Source organism: Macaca mulatta, chromosome 7 (assembly GCF_049350105.2).
Source record: "Macaca mulatta isolate MMU2019108-1 chromosome 7, T2T-MMU8v2.0, whole genome shotgun sequence".
Classification (NCBI taxonomy): domain Eukaryota; kingdom Metazoa; phylum Chordata; class Mammalia; order Primates; family Cercopithecidae; genus Macaca; species Macaca mulatta.
Genome location: NC_133412.1, coordinates 81,952,341 through 81,966,645, shown reverse-complemented (window position 1 = coordinate 81,966,645; position 14,305 = coordinate 81,952,341). Strand labels below are relative to the sequence as shown.

Here is a 14,305-nt window from a genome sequence, read left to right as displayed (position 1 = left end):
CACCGGAAGGAACCAACTCTGGACACAGGAGCACCAAGGAGGAAGGGAGAGAGGTAGAGGGGGTTTAGCACTTCCATAAACTGCAGTGCCCCCTCCAAGGAGCCTCTGAAATAGTTGACACTCGTGAGCAGCAAAGCCAACAACTTAAACCCCATTAAAAGCCTCAACTGGGCTTCCTTAAATGTTGCCTTGGAGAAATGCTGTAACCACCACTTGCACTGGCCCTTTTTCGTTCATCTCTCCCTCTAGCGGTGGGTGGTGAATTTAGGAACAGGTCGGTATTATGAATGACTCTAGAACCTTTATGATTATTTCAGCCTCTCAACTACTTTCTGGACTAGGTGACTTTTCAAGATGAAAATATTGCTAGCTAAGGCTGTGGTTCCATGATTCCTTACTTTGCTGGCTACTAGAGGTATTCCAAACATTGAGAAGCCAAGTAATGTTAAAATCTGATGTAGGGAAGCAAAAAAGAAAGTGGGGCGACTTGGGAAGATAAACTGGCTTTTGGTTCGCAAGATATTAATAAGCTATAGGTAAATGCTTAATGATTAGGATTTGAAGAACTTTTCTCCTTCATTTTAGAGAGGACCCTCTGTTCATTTTGGTAGGAGAGAAGTGGGTTAACTATATGGTCGTGGAAAAAAACAATATCTTCCTCTGTTACTGGGCTGTGGAAGATTTCCCAGCAAGCAGCTTCAATGTAATTCAACACAATGAGAAATTGTTGTTCAAGTAATTCACATGAAGCATCTTTTGCCAGCTACAATTTCGTTCACAGGCAAATACAAAGTTGAAAAATAAATGCAAAGAATGATTTCTGATTGTCACTGGGATGGAAAATAGATGCTTAGATTCTCACCCTGTGGATTTTTTTTTTTTCTGAAAATGCACCAATCATATATTTTGTCCAACCAAGGATAGAATTGGGGCTAGGCCAACTTCTTTGGCTTGAAACTAATATTTGGGCTGAGTTGAAGCTTATTTTCTTTTTCTCAGAGTTTTTCTCTCCCCACCCCCATTTTCCAATTAGCCTGATCCATATGCCTTTCTACCAAATAGCCTCTGTTTGCTACTTACTATGTTCATAGTTTCATGTTGTAAATTATATCTCTTAATTTGAACGTGCCCTAAAGCTCAGCAAAGAAGTGAAAAGGATAAACATCAATGTAGATACAATTCTAAAAAGTGGTGAATTCAAGTGGAGAAACAGAAGAAAGAAAGAAGAAAATTAATGGAAATAGAATCGATATGACAAAACCAGGGTTTTAGGAATGTGTTATATTTACGGAAAATGAGTTTTGAGGTAAAGGAGAAAGAAGAGAGATAATAAATATTTCCCAATATTAGTACATTTGGGGTATAATTTGTTTATCCACATAGACTGTTAGCTTCTTAAGGGTATAGAAAGTGTTTTACTTTAAAAATAAAGGATCGGCCACATTCACGCCTGTAATCCCAGCACTTTGGGAGGCCAAGGCAGTTGGATCACCTGAGGTCAGGAGTTCAAGACCAGCCTGGCCAACATAGCAAAAACCCATCTACTAAAAATACAAAATTTAGCTGGGCGTGGTGGTGAGCATCTGTAATTCCGGCTACTTGGGAGGCTGAGGCAGGAGAATTGCTTGAACCTGGGAGGCAGAGGTTGCAGTGAGCCGAGATAGTGCCATTGCACTCCAGCCTGGGTGACAGAGTGAGACTCCATCTCAAAATAATAATAATAATAATAATAACAATAATAACGAGGATCATTTATTCTCCTCAGTGCCCATCAGGCCTTGTGCCAAGAAGCTTAATACCTCTGATTAGGACAGAAGAGACCCAGAAAGTGTCAATGTTTATAGAAAACTTCCTTCCAGGCATTCTCCCCAGGGACCCTCCTCTCCATCCTCTGTGCAACTACACACACACCTTTCTTGCAGCAAAATTTGTCCCCACGAGCCCCTTTCCCAGACACAATGTCTCATCCTCTCTCTCGGAGGAGGGCTTTCCCAGCTTTGCTCCTCGTCTCTGAAAAATGCACACAAACCTTGATATTTGGAGAGTGGGTACTGCTACGGTAGGCAAATGACATGAGCCAGCACTGGAAACCAGGTGAAGGCCCAACAGCATTTCCACAATGGAAGCATGAGGGATAGCGATTATCATGAGTTCGTGAGTTCCAAGCTCAGCAGAAAGTGGTCACAGCTGTCTGCCCTCCTGAGGGGTAGTGGGTGCCAGGCCTGGGTACCTCAAGTGGGCATGGTGCAATCAGTGCATTAACCCTTGGACTGATCAAAGAGAAAGAAGAGTTTCTGGAGAACATACAAGGAGGTCATGAAAAAAAATCTCCAGGATGTAGGATGCCACTACAGAGAAAGAAAACTTAAATTAAGAGCATGGGTTATAGAGACATCATATACCAATGGGAGAAAGATAAAAAACCTCTGCTCAGGATACATTTGTTTCCTGCACCCTAGCTTCCTTATGCTGCCTCCTTGCCATTTCTCCAGACATACTCCTCTCCCATACTACAGCAAGTAGGAGGGTTGAGGAGTGAACAAACAGAACGAGAAGTCTGTCCAACCTTTGATGACCTGTTATGGGCGGAACTGTATCTCCCCCAGAATTCATACGTTTCAAACCCAACCCCCACTACCACAGAATGTGACTCTATTTGGAGACAGGGCCTTTAAAGAGGTAACCAAGGTGAAACAAGCTCATATGGCTCCAATCCAATAGGACTGTATCCTTATTAGAAGAGATGAGGACATAGATACACATAGAGAGATGACCACGTAAGGACACAGGTGGAAGGCACTTACCTGCAAGCCAAGGGGAGAGGCCTCAAAAGAAACCAAACCTGCCAACACCTTGATCTTGGTCTTTGGTCTTGAGAATAGTGAGAGAACACATTTCTGTTGTTTAGGCCTCCCAGTTCAGCAGCCAAAGCAGACTAATACATAACCGTAACCCTCTCCCAGCCCTTCACACACCTTATACGCCTTCTGTGCTTAATCACAGTTCCTTGAGCTCACCATGCAGTCTCCTCCTCTAAACACTTGCACAGGCTGTTCCCTCTGCTTGGAATGTCCTTCCCTCCCCCTTTCTTCAGCGGGCTCACACCTACTAATATCTTAAGATCCAGCTAGTGTCACCACCTCCAGGAAGTCCTCAGAGAATACTCTCTAACTGCCTTCTGACTCCCTCCCACCTGCTTCCCCTCCCCACCTGAGCCAGCCTCTGCACAACCTAGCGTGGATCCTATTGTGGAGAGCTCTCACTGTGCTTCTCCCTCATTAGCCTTTGGTTGGTGTCTTTCATTTCTATATTTTTGCCTCCTAAAAGAGCCAAGCTCAGAGTGGTCAGTAACTGAGGGAGAGAACAAACAAGTGAGGACACAAGAAGAAGAAACCCTTCCTCACTGGAGCTGCCCAATAGGTATGGGACAGGAGAAAATGGCAAGAAGAGCCCATAAACATTAGGAGGAAAGGAGAAAAGGGACATGGTATTGACGGTAGCTATAAGACTGCACCTAGCCAGGCAGGAGGTGAGAGCAAGAGGGATTGCCTAGAGCCTGACTACTCAAAGTGTCTCCCTGGGTAGCAGCACAGGTATTAAGTGGGAAGGAAGGAGAGACAGAGGGTGAGGGGGAGGAGGAGAGGGAGGGGGAGAGGGGGAGAGGGGAAGAGGAAGAGAGGGAGAGAGGGCGACAGGGAGACAGGGAGAGAGGGAGAGGGGGGAGAGAGAGAGAGAGAGAGAGGAGACTCTCAGCCCAGATATGCTGAATCAGAATTTAAAGTTTAACAAGCTCTGCAGGTGCACATCATGACTTGAGAAGAATTGGCTTGGAATTTGTATTTTAGTATTTATATTCATTGCCCTTTTTTATTGTATTTGGGGCTTTAGAAAAAAGGACTAAGAGGAACAATTGTCTCTAAAGATGACGCTGGTTATTTTCATTCTCTGGGAATCCTCACACCGTGGAGTCCCGCAGGGAGGGAGCATAGACGACTAATAACATGCCCAGGGAACGGGGGAGTGGAAGAGAGGAAACCTGCCTTTTTATTTTGTGTCTGACTGTTGTTTTGATGGCATATCTGAATCTCAGAATGAAAGTTGAGATGCTGAGCTTCTGGATCATGATGGTTGCCTGGATTTCCCCCTCCTAACTTCCTTTACCCAAGAAAAATCCAAAGAGGCTGACAGGACATAAAAGGGCTGAAAACCCAGGATTCCCAACTATGGATGGTCAGTTTCTCAGGGAAATTACTCCTCACACAGGACAGATGGGATGGCCAAGGAAGAGGAGTGCCTACTTCCTCTGTAGGAAGAAGAGAGGAAGGTTCTACAGAGAGGATGCTGGGTGGTTCCCCAACCAAAAATCCTGACGGTCACCTCCTGGCTGCCCAAGGATGGCATTCTCACCTTGCTGAATCTGTCTGTGCAATTGTAACTCCCAGAAAGGCGCAATGAGCCTCGGTGAAAGGGGTGGGTGGTTGCAGAGTATGCCCTGGGATATAAAGTAATGTAAGTGGGAATAAGGATGGGAAACTTTTAAAAAATTATCTACTGCTGGGTAACAACCCACCCCAGAACTTAGTGGCTTAAAACAATACGTATTTTGCTCAAGAAATCTGCAGTCAGTACAGGGCTTAGGAGGGAGAGCTGGACTCTACTGTCAGCTAGGATCATCTCATTTGGCACCTGGCACCTGGGCTACAAAGACAAACAGCTGAGGGTCAGAATAGCTGGACCTCTTTGGACATCTGTTTGTGGGCTCATCCTGATCTCTCCAGCATGACAGCCTCAGGGCAGCCAGACTTAATGCATGCATGCTCCGGGCTCCCAGTGTACCTGCCTCAGAGAGGAGGCCATGTGACTTTCATAGAACGTGACTTTCATAGCCTCAGAAGTCAGCCGTGTTAGTTCTGCTGCGTCCTGTTCATGGAAGCAGTTACAAAATTCCATCTGGACTCAAGAGGAGAGAACACAGACTTCACCTCTTGGTGAAGGATGTTTGATGTCACTTTGTTAGAAGAACCAAGGAATGAGGTATATATTGCAGTGGCCATCTTTGGAAAATACAATCTGCCAGATACATTGAGAGCTCTGTGTCTTGGAATCAGAGCTTCCCATGCACTGTTTCAGGCCACAAAAAGACTATGGAATGTTTCAGAGTATTTAGTAATGAATTCATCTTTCATTTACAAAGAAACAGGGAAGCAAGAGGAATTCATGTCATGGTGTAACGGTACACATTGCTAGCTAGGCACCATAGCTTGCTCTGCAGTTAAACATTTAAGAGGAAGATTCTGGCAGATCCAGAGTACAAACAATTTGGACAGCGATTTCCTTGTTGGAGAGGGAGTAAGTGCATATGTGTTGGGGGATGGTATAAAGATACATTGAGTCTATGAAAAATATTCTGTAACATATAGCAGGAGACTCGCTAGACCAATGAGGCAGAGAAAAATCATGCCTGTTTAAGGAAAAGCTAACTGCATAAAACAGAAAAAAGATTTAATCTTGCTTTTTCTGTGTTCTTAATACTAGGCAGTATGTGCTTTCTGAAGTAAGAATGAAATTGATGAAAAAGATGACACTTGAGATTCTGAGATTGAAAGGGAAACTGACATGTAAGAATTGAATTCAGGTAAACTAAAAATAAAATTGTGGAATCAAAATTCAATTCTGATGAAGTGAAGACCAGAATTGAAATTACAAAGAGCCAAATAAATAATATAGAAAACAAGATAGAGAAGTTTTCTATCGATGCAGAGAAAAGAAACAAAAAATGATGACAGAAAAGATAGGTAATTTGGTCGATCAAAAATAAGACTTACTCTATGGATAAGAAGGACCCAAGGCAAATATAACCAGAACAAATGACGTTGCTTTAACATGGAGAAAAATGGAAGAAAAACTTGAGCTAGAAAAAAAAAATGTACAACTTAAAATACTGCACCATGTTCAGGGCAAAATTAAAGATGTACTCAGACATAATCTAGCAAATTTGTTCAAATGGAAAAGATTTTAAAATATTCTACAAACATCCAGACAAAACAAATGTTACTTATGATAAAAATGAGAATAGGCTGAATTAAGGGTACAGCACGAGACTAGATGCCACATGAGAAACGAATAAAGTCTGAATGGTACTAGAAAGTGCTTATGACTCAAACTGAAATGTTAATTTGCAAAGAAAACAAAAAGAGATTCTTAGATATTCTAGTCAAGGGTTCAAAAAAGATACCACCCATGCACTTTTCTTGAAAAAATTAAAGAAACGTTCCAGTGAAACAACATGTTAAAGACAAAAACTCAATAGCAAAAAATGAGTTCAAAAGAATTGTGATAACCCAGCTAAACATACTAAATTAAGTTTAAAAAATGTCGTAAATAAAGTACAGTTGGAAATTTTTCTTGAGATAGAATAAAAGTGATAAATAGGTCCATAATTCTAAATGTCATTGGCGAGAATGGAGGAAATGAAATTCTTCATCTTGTAAAGAGTCAAAAGTTATATCATTCATGAATTTGATGATTAGAGAATGTATGCATTCAAGTGTGATCTTAAAAAACAGAATTTGGGCTAGGCGCAGTGGTTCACACCTGTAATCCTAGCACTTTGGGAATGCCGAGGTGGGCAGATCACTTAAGGTCAGGAGTTCAGGACCAGCCTGGCCAACATGGTGAAAACCTGTCTCTGCCAAAAATACAAAAAATTAGTTGATCGTGATGGCACACACCTGTAATCCCAGCTACTCGGGAGGCTGAGGCAGGAGAATCATTTGAACCAGGGAGGCAGAGGTTTCAGTGAACCTAGATTGCACCACTGCACTCCAACCTGAGTGACAGAGCAAGACTCCATCTCAAACAAACAAACAAAAACTGAATTTGAAGAAGTCAAAGAAAAATACATACTTATAGAAATGGGGAAAATAAAAACCAAGAAAAATGTTAATACATGTTGAGTATCCCTTATCTGAAATGGTTGGGGCCAGAAGTGTTTTGGATTTGGGACTTTTTCAAATTGGGGAATATTTGCAGAGTGTATGCCAGTTGACCATCTTTAATCTGAAATCCTGCAGTGAACACTTCCCTTGAGGGTCATGTTGGTGTTCAAAAACTTTCATATTTTGGAACATTTTGGATGTTTGGGTTAGGGATGCTTAACCTTTACCGGGGGGAAAAACCATATAATATAATGGAAAACATCACAGACTTTTGAGAGAGATACTTATTTTGGTTCACACACTTCCTAACTTTAGTCTTAGGAAAATTAACTTATCTACTTAAAATCTGAGTTTTCTTGTTGGTAAAGCTGGAAAAAACGTACACTTCCTAGGGTACTTGTGGGGATGGATTATCTAAAGAACATTGTTCAGTGTTTGGCCCAATTATGATTTGATAAATGAGTAGTTGTAATTTGTTGCCATCATTGTTTTTTTCATTATCATTATAAAAGATTAAAAATACTTGCATCTCCCTGTGTGTCTTTTCCTCAGGGAAGCTGTCCTGGCTTTGTTTTATGAACGCACTCCTCAATTGTATCTGACATTTTTAAATTCTTTGATTTGTATCCTGTTCTAGATTTCTGATCAATTCCACAGACTTGATTTTTATAATGCTTCTTTCTTTACCCATGATTAATTGTGAGTTTTTACTCGTTTTCTTGCCTGCAACTGATTTCTGTGTCAGTGTTGAGACTCGGTTTCCCTGAGCCCTGTCTGAGCAAAATCACAGATACCCAGAATAATTACCCAGGATGGGAGGATAGCCAGTTATAATAATAAATTTAACTGATTTATCTTCCTATATTTAAAATACCAAGACTTCAGGATTGGGCTAAGAAAATCCAACTATGACCTGCTCACAAGAAACCTATCCAAAACAAGGAGACACATATAAATAAAAAATTAAAGAATGAAGATTTACTAGAAAAATACAAAGAAAAAATAAAGGTATTAATGTTAACTTTATTCAAGACCGGGTACATAGCCAAAAATATTCAATAGAGCAAAGTACACATAAAAATATAAAATCATCAGTGATACTTTATGCATTAAATATATAAATATATAAAACAAAGGTGTATAAGAGGAAATGGACAGAAAGCAATTGTTTTATGTGAGCCTTTTATGGAACTATTGCTCTTTGACAATAGGAAAAGACAAAATATGTAAGTTTTAAATGATATGTATTATATATAATTAAAAGGTGTCTATAACAAAACCGATGAAAATAGAAAATATTTTCTAAAGATAAGCATAGAAAATGAACAAATTATTAAAAATAGAATTAGTAAAGTTAACATATGAATTCAAAAACTTTTTAACATAACTCTAGAGAATATATAAAGGTGAAGAGGAAAACTAAAATGTAAAAGTAGAAGACAAATATAAAAATAAACAGGAGAATTTTTACAAATACAAAAATATTCGTTAAAGCACAGTAGTGTTCATAACTTTGAAAAGTTGAATTAAACAGATATTTTCATGGCATAGTTTACCTAACCTTAAGAAAAAGAGTCATGAACTTTTAGAAGACATTCTGGAGATATACATGTATATGTATGTATTGTATTACTTCCAAAGATGTTTCATTTTCTGAAAATTTTACCAGTGATAACTTTCAGAATTTCAGAAAGACAGATAATACCATGTTATCTGATTTTTCTAGATATAAAAACAAAAGCTGAGTGTATAAAGATTCATTTTATGAAGTCAGCATAACACTGATCTAAAATCGACAATAGCACAATCAAAAGAAAATAAATGCTATCATGATTTTGCAATGACATGTTAAAATATTGTGATGACATGATGAATAAATGTGCCAATCAAAAGATAATGTTATTTTTCTTATATGACATTGTGATTCTTAAATTTATATTAACAACAAGCAAAAAACTAAGAATGTATTGAGAAAGGAGAATCAGAGCATTTCAATTGTGTAGGCACATCCTACTAGGTATTAAAATATATCATAAGCAACTGCAACCAAAGCAGTATGGTACTAGCTCAGCAGCTGGTAGGCAGATTGATAGAACAGAGCAATGAACCCTGAAATAGATTCTAGTATGTATTCCAGCTTAAAGTAAGGGCAACAAAAATGAGAAAGGCAGAGATTATTTCTCAAATGGTTAGGAAAATTGATTAACTCAAGTTATAGCTTTACTATCCAGCAGCCCAAGACAAAAACAACAATAACAGCAGATGGATTAAAGAACCCACACATAGACAAAAACATAAATAAATAACAAACTTCTGGAAAGGGAACGATATTCTAAGCATAAAAGCAATGTAAGTAATTACAAAGGAAAAGTTAGATAGAGCTTACTGTTAACACAGTTGAAAGTCTTTTACATCAAGGAACATGTTCACAACAATCAAATTACAAATTAGAAGAAGTAGTTGTAGTAACAGAGCAGAAAGATAATACTGAAAGAGTACATGAAGTACTCTTACAAATCAATTAACAAAATACTCCAAAAGACATGGGCAGAGTATCCTCACAGAAAACTTAAATACAAAATATAATTATCAGAAAAAAAGTTCACACACCTAATCAAATACTAATTAAAACAGTTACAAGATACATTTTATTCACTCATTAAAATAGTAAAACGTTTTTTAAAGAAAATTTTCTGTGCTGGTGGAAGTTTGAAAAGACTCCCTAAAATAAATTGCTGGCAGAAGTATAAGTCCGCACAAACTCTGTGAAAATTTATTTGGTACTATCTATATAGGTGTCAGAGGTGTTTGAACCGGAGCAACTCCGTATTGAATAGGGGCTTGGTAAAAAAAATGCAAAGACCTGTTGGGCTGCATTCCCGGTAAGTTAAGCCATTCTTAGTCACAGGATGAGATAGGAGGTCAGCACAAGATACATAAAGACCTTGCTGATAAAACAGTTTGCACTCAAGAAGATGGTGACAAAAGTGACCTCTGGTGGTCCTCACTGCCACACTCCCACCAGTGCTATAACAGTTTACAAATGCCATGGCAACATCAGGAAGTTACCTTGTATGGTCTAAAAAGGGGTGGCATGAATAATCCACCCCTTGTTTAGCATATCATCAAGAAATAACCATAAAAATGGGCAACTAGAGCCAGGGACTGCTCTGTCTATGGAGTAGCCATTCATTCATTCCTTTAGTTTCTTAATAATACACTTGCTTTCACTTTACGGACTCACCTTGACTTCCTTCTTGCATGAGATCCAAGAACCTTCTCTTGGGGTCTGGATCGGGACCCCTTTCAGGTAATGGAGGTACTCAAATTATCATTTCCTTTGACTCAGTAATTTCCCTTCAATGAATTTAATCTAAGAAAATAATCAGACACATGAACAAAAGTAAGTATAATGCTTTGCTTATTGTTCAATACTTATTGAATAATTGTTTATAATACTGAAAAATTTGAAAAACATGTTCATTAGTGGGAGGCTGGCAAAATTACCTTTTTAAGAAAAGACAGTATACAGTCATTTAAAAAATCTTTTCTAAAACTTTATGAAAGAAATGCTCTTAGTAAAATAAGTGACAAAAGGAGAATTTTGAATTATATGTAGGGTAGGATCCAGTTTTTGTTATGCACACAGACACATATTTAGGACAATGGGTTCTGGGGTTAGAATCAAAGTACCTGGATTTGAATCACAACTCACCACCTACTAGTTTAAGAACATGAATAATTTACATAACCTCACTAAGCCTCTGTTTACCCATCTTTAAAATGGTAATCATGAACCTGTCTCAGCTTGCTATTGTGAGGACTAAAGAGTTATTCAGTGTTAGGTGCCTAGTATACAGCCTGGCTCATACATGGCAAATTTTACATTCACATACATTGAGTTATCATTTGTGTGTGTGTGTGTGTGTGTGTATGTGTGTGTGTGTGTGTGTGTGTGTATATATATATATATATGGAATTACAATTTATAAAATTTTCCTTAGTATTAAAAAATGTATGCACATTTTATAATGCATTTTTGCCTAGGCTAATGGGCAGCCTTCAACAAATATCTCATGCACTCTGCCACAGCTCAAAGGCATAAAATGAAACCTTGGCTGCTGTAAAAATCAAAATCCACCCTGCTAAACTTACACTGAATAAGAGATCAGATACGTGCCCCCTGTGCTCACTGCTTTCTAGGTCTTTTCTCTGTAAGTAAATGTTCTCCCATTTCCTTGTCTGGAGCCGTCCTGCTAAGTATAATGGTAGCAAGGGTATCTATGACACAACCCCCAAGGTGGTGGCCACCCCCATTATCCCCCATCCTGTGGATGGAAGCTAAACTTATGGCCAGTGCAACACTTGTGGAGTTCCAGATCCCTTGAACAAATGATCAGCAAATCTGGAGTTATCAGTTAAGGAGGATATAATTTTAAAATGTAGGAAAACCAAGACTTCTAGAAGGAAATATACCAAGTTGAGACAGAGGAAAAAACAGTGCTTCTGTCCTTTCAATGTTCATATCGAAGAGAATGTACAGAGGCTGCATCATTCTTGCTTTGTATTCCTATATTTAAATGTGTTGAAAGAAAATTGTAGAGACAGATATGGAACTGATGATAGAAGAAATACAAACAAAAGGAAATACCAGGTTCTTCAAAACTGAATCACGAAACAGAAAAAAGTCTTCGCTTTTCACAAGAAGTGAAGCCAGGCCTTCCTTGTAATAGAAGATTAACATGCCACCATCCTGAACAATTATTCCTCAGGGGCAAAATCTCTTCCATGCATTTCCCAGGGGCCAAGAAGTCACCTGGGATAGAGTTTGAACTTGGGAATTGGTGAGATAAGGGCCACAACAAGATGTTGGAACAAAGACCAAGTATTGAGTCTTGAACGTCAGTGTGATGTGAAGCCAAGCACAAAGGCAGATTAATATCAGGGCTGGAACTATGAAGTAGATAAGGTTCAAGCTGAGGTCATTTGTTGTACTAATATATTAGAAAGTCTTAGAGGTCGATAAAACCTCATTCTCTGAGAAGAGTCAGGTACAGCAATTTAATTATGTTAATAATATTAGGGAAAAAACCCAATGTGAACTCACAGCATTAAAAAGCAGTATTTTTTCCTAGCTATGTGTTTCAACAGCAGTAGCAATTTGGTACCGCCTATGATATGGACAGGAGGCAAGGAAATTAAATACTGGGTAAAGAGGGCAGTTCCCTGGCAAAGGCCCCACCCTCGAGCCTGGAAACCCACGGCCCTAAATGAGAACAGGGATTCATGTTTTCATCCCCAAATGTTGCCTTTTAGCCTACCACACCCCCTATCCTGTACCCATATAAATCCCAAACTCCAGGATCCACGAGCGAAGAGCAAAGGAGCAGAAGAGCTGCACAACAGATGAGAGAAGAGAAGGAGCATCTGAACATCAAGAGGAGTTCAGCTGGGGACAGTTGGAGAGAAGATCGGCTGCTGGATGGCTGAACTCCAGGGGAAGATAATTCTTTCCACTCCATCCCCTCTCCAGTTCCCCATCCATCCCGCTGAGACCCACTCCCATCTGGCAATACAATTTCCCACATTTACCATCCTTAAATTTGTCTGTGTGACCTGATTCTTCCTGGATGCCAGAAGAGGATCCAGGTACCAAGAGGGCACTGAGCTGGTTAACACTTAAGCCATCTGTGGATGGCAGAGCTAAAAAGAGAACTGTAACACACCCAGTGGGGCTTTGGGAGTCACAGGCACCCACCCCTAGATGCCACTGTGGTGCCGAAGCCCAGAAGAGCTTACCCTGGCTCCTGCACCTGCCCAACTGCATGCTCCCCCTCCTATAAGGGGTTTGAGCCATGATAGTGGCCGAACACACAAGCCACACCCCTGTCACACATCCTGCAAGGGGGGTCAGGGAACTCTCCCATTTCAGTAGCATTTTGGTCACTGCCTATGCTCACATGAACTCCTAAACGCCCAGATTTGGGTCTCTATCTCTCACCCTCACTAGAAGGAACTAGCACCCCTGGATCACACATACACAAAGAGTAGCATGAACCTAGAGTACCCTATTGTTTCCAGATAGGAAAGATAGTTTCAAAAATGCCAGAGACAGTGCTGAAAGGACAAAGGAGCCAGCTTCAAGGTCTCCTGCTGGCCAAGTTATAATTTGAGAACTGAAATATGATGAGTTTGTGAAAGGCCAACATTTTATAATGATATTCAGAGAAAAGTTAATATATATTAAAGGTAATTAGGATGAACATAGAAATTTGGCTATCATGGGATATGTTTAATTTTTTATTAATTTTAATGAGGAAGTTAATATAAATTAGTTTTTTTATTTCTTCTATTAACTCTATTTGATTTTAAAATATAGACATAAAACTCATGTCAAACTGCATAACTAGAGAAGAGGTAGTACAGGAAACAGAGTTAGGCAAACTACCCAGGGAAAATATACAGAAACTCTACCAAGAACAGGAGGGCCTTCTAAGCACCAGTGGTCACACACAATAACTAGAAAAAGATCAAAACTGTGTTCCAAGATGATGAAGTCAACAAATATCTTAAGAAGGAGAATGCATTGTACTACCCTGGTTCTACCTGTCCTGAGAGATGAAACCTCTGGATAGTCTCACTCAGGATGAGACACTAATGAGGCAGCCACACATTTTTAATAACACCAATAGACCAGGCCCAGTTATCACAATGACAGGACAATGGGCTATGTTACGGTAGCCAAGACAGACATCAATGTTTGATAGGGAAATTCCAGGCTACTAAAAACTAAAATCCAGGGGGAAAATGTAGACTTATTTTTTTTTAATTGATGTGAAAAGTCAAGATTAACTTAAGAAGAAAGTAGCAGCCTGATGTCCATGGTTTGGATTTAGATAATCTTCAGAGAAATAATCTGGCCTCCTGCCCTAACTAAGAATCAATGGTTCAACCAGATCCTACGGCCTTGGCTGTCTAAGTTGATATTCCTTTTCTTTCTGTTCTGGAATACTATAACCTTGAGATTTTTGATTAAGTACTGCTATAATCTTAGGTAGTATAGGCATAGTATAAAAAATTAAGAAATGGGGAAGAAAGCAAGACGTTGACATTTTGGGAATAGACATAGGTATTAGTAACATTTTTCATGATCATTGTATTTGTGTATGTTTTGTGGTTTGATATATTTGAAGTGCTTAAAGGGATGGCATGGAAAACAGGGACTAAAAATTGTCCTTTAAAACAAATGACACAGAAGAATTTTTATTGAATCTTTCGAGATTAGTTTCTATTGCATTGATAGCAGAACAGACTGTAGTGGGTTGAGAAGCAGATGGAAATGGTTAAGACTAGGGTGAGACAAGAGC

The 14,305-nt window shown here is 39.3% G+C and overlaps 1 pseudogene across 1 annotated transcript in view; it reads left to right on the top strand.

Annotated features, from left to right (window-relative positions):
- LOC100427722 (thyroid hormone receptor-associated protein 3 pseudogene) overlaps positions 1 to 14,305 on the top strand; it is a 123,035-nt pseudogene that overhangs the window by 4,977 nt on the left and 103,753 nt on the right. The gene's annotated exons all lie outside the window — the stretch shown is intronic.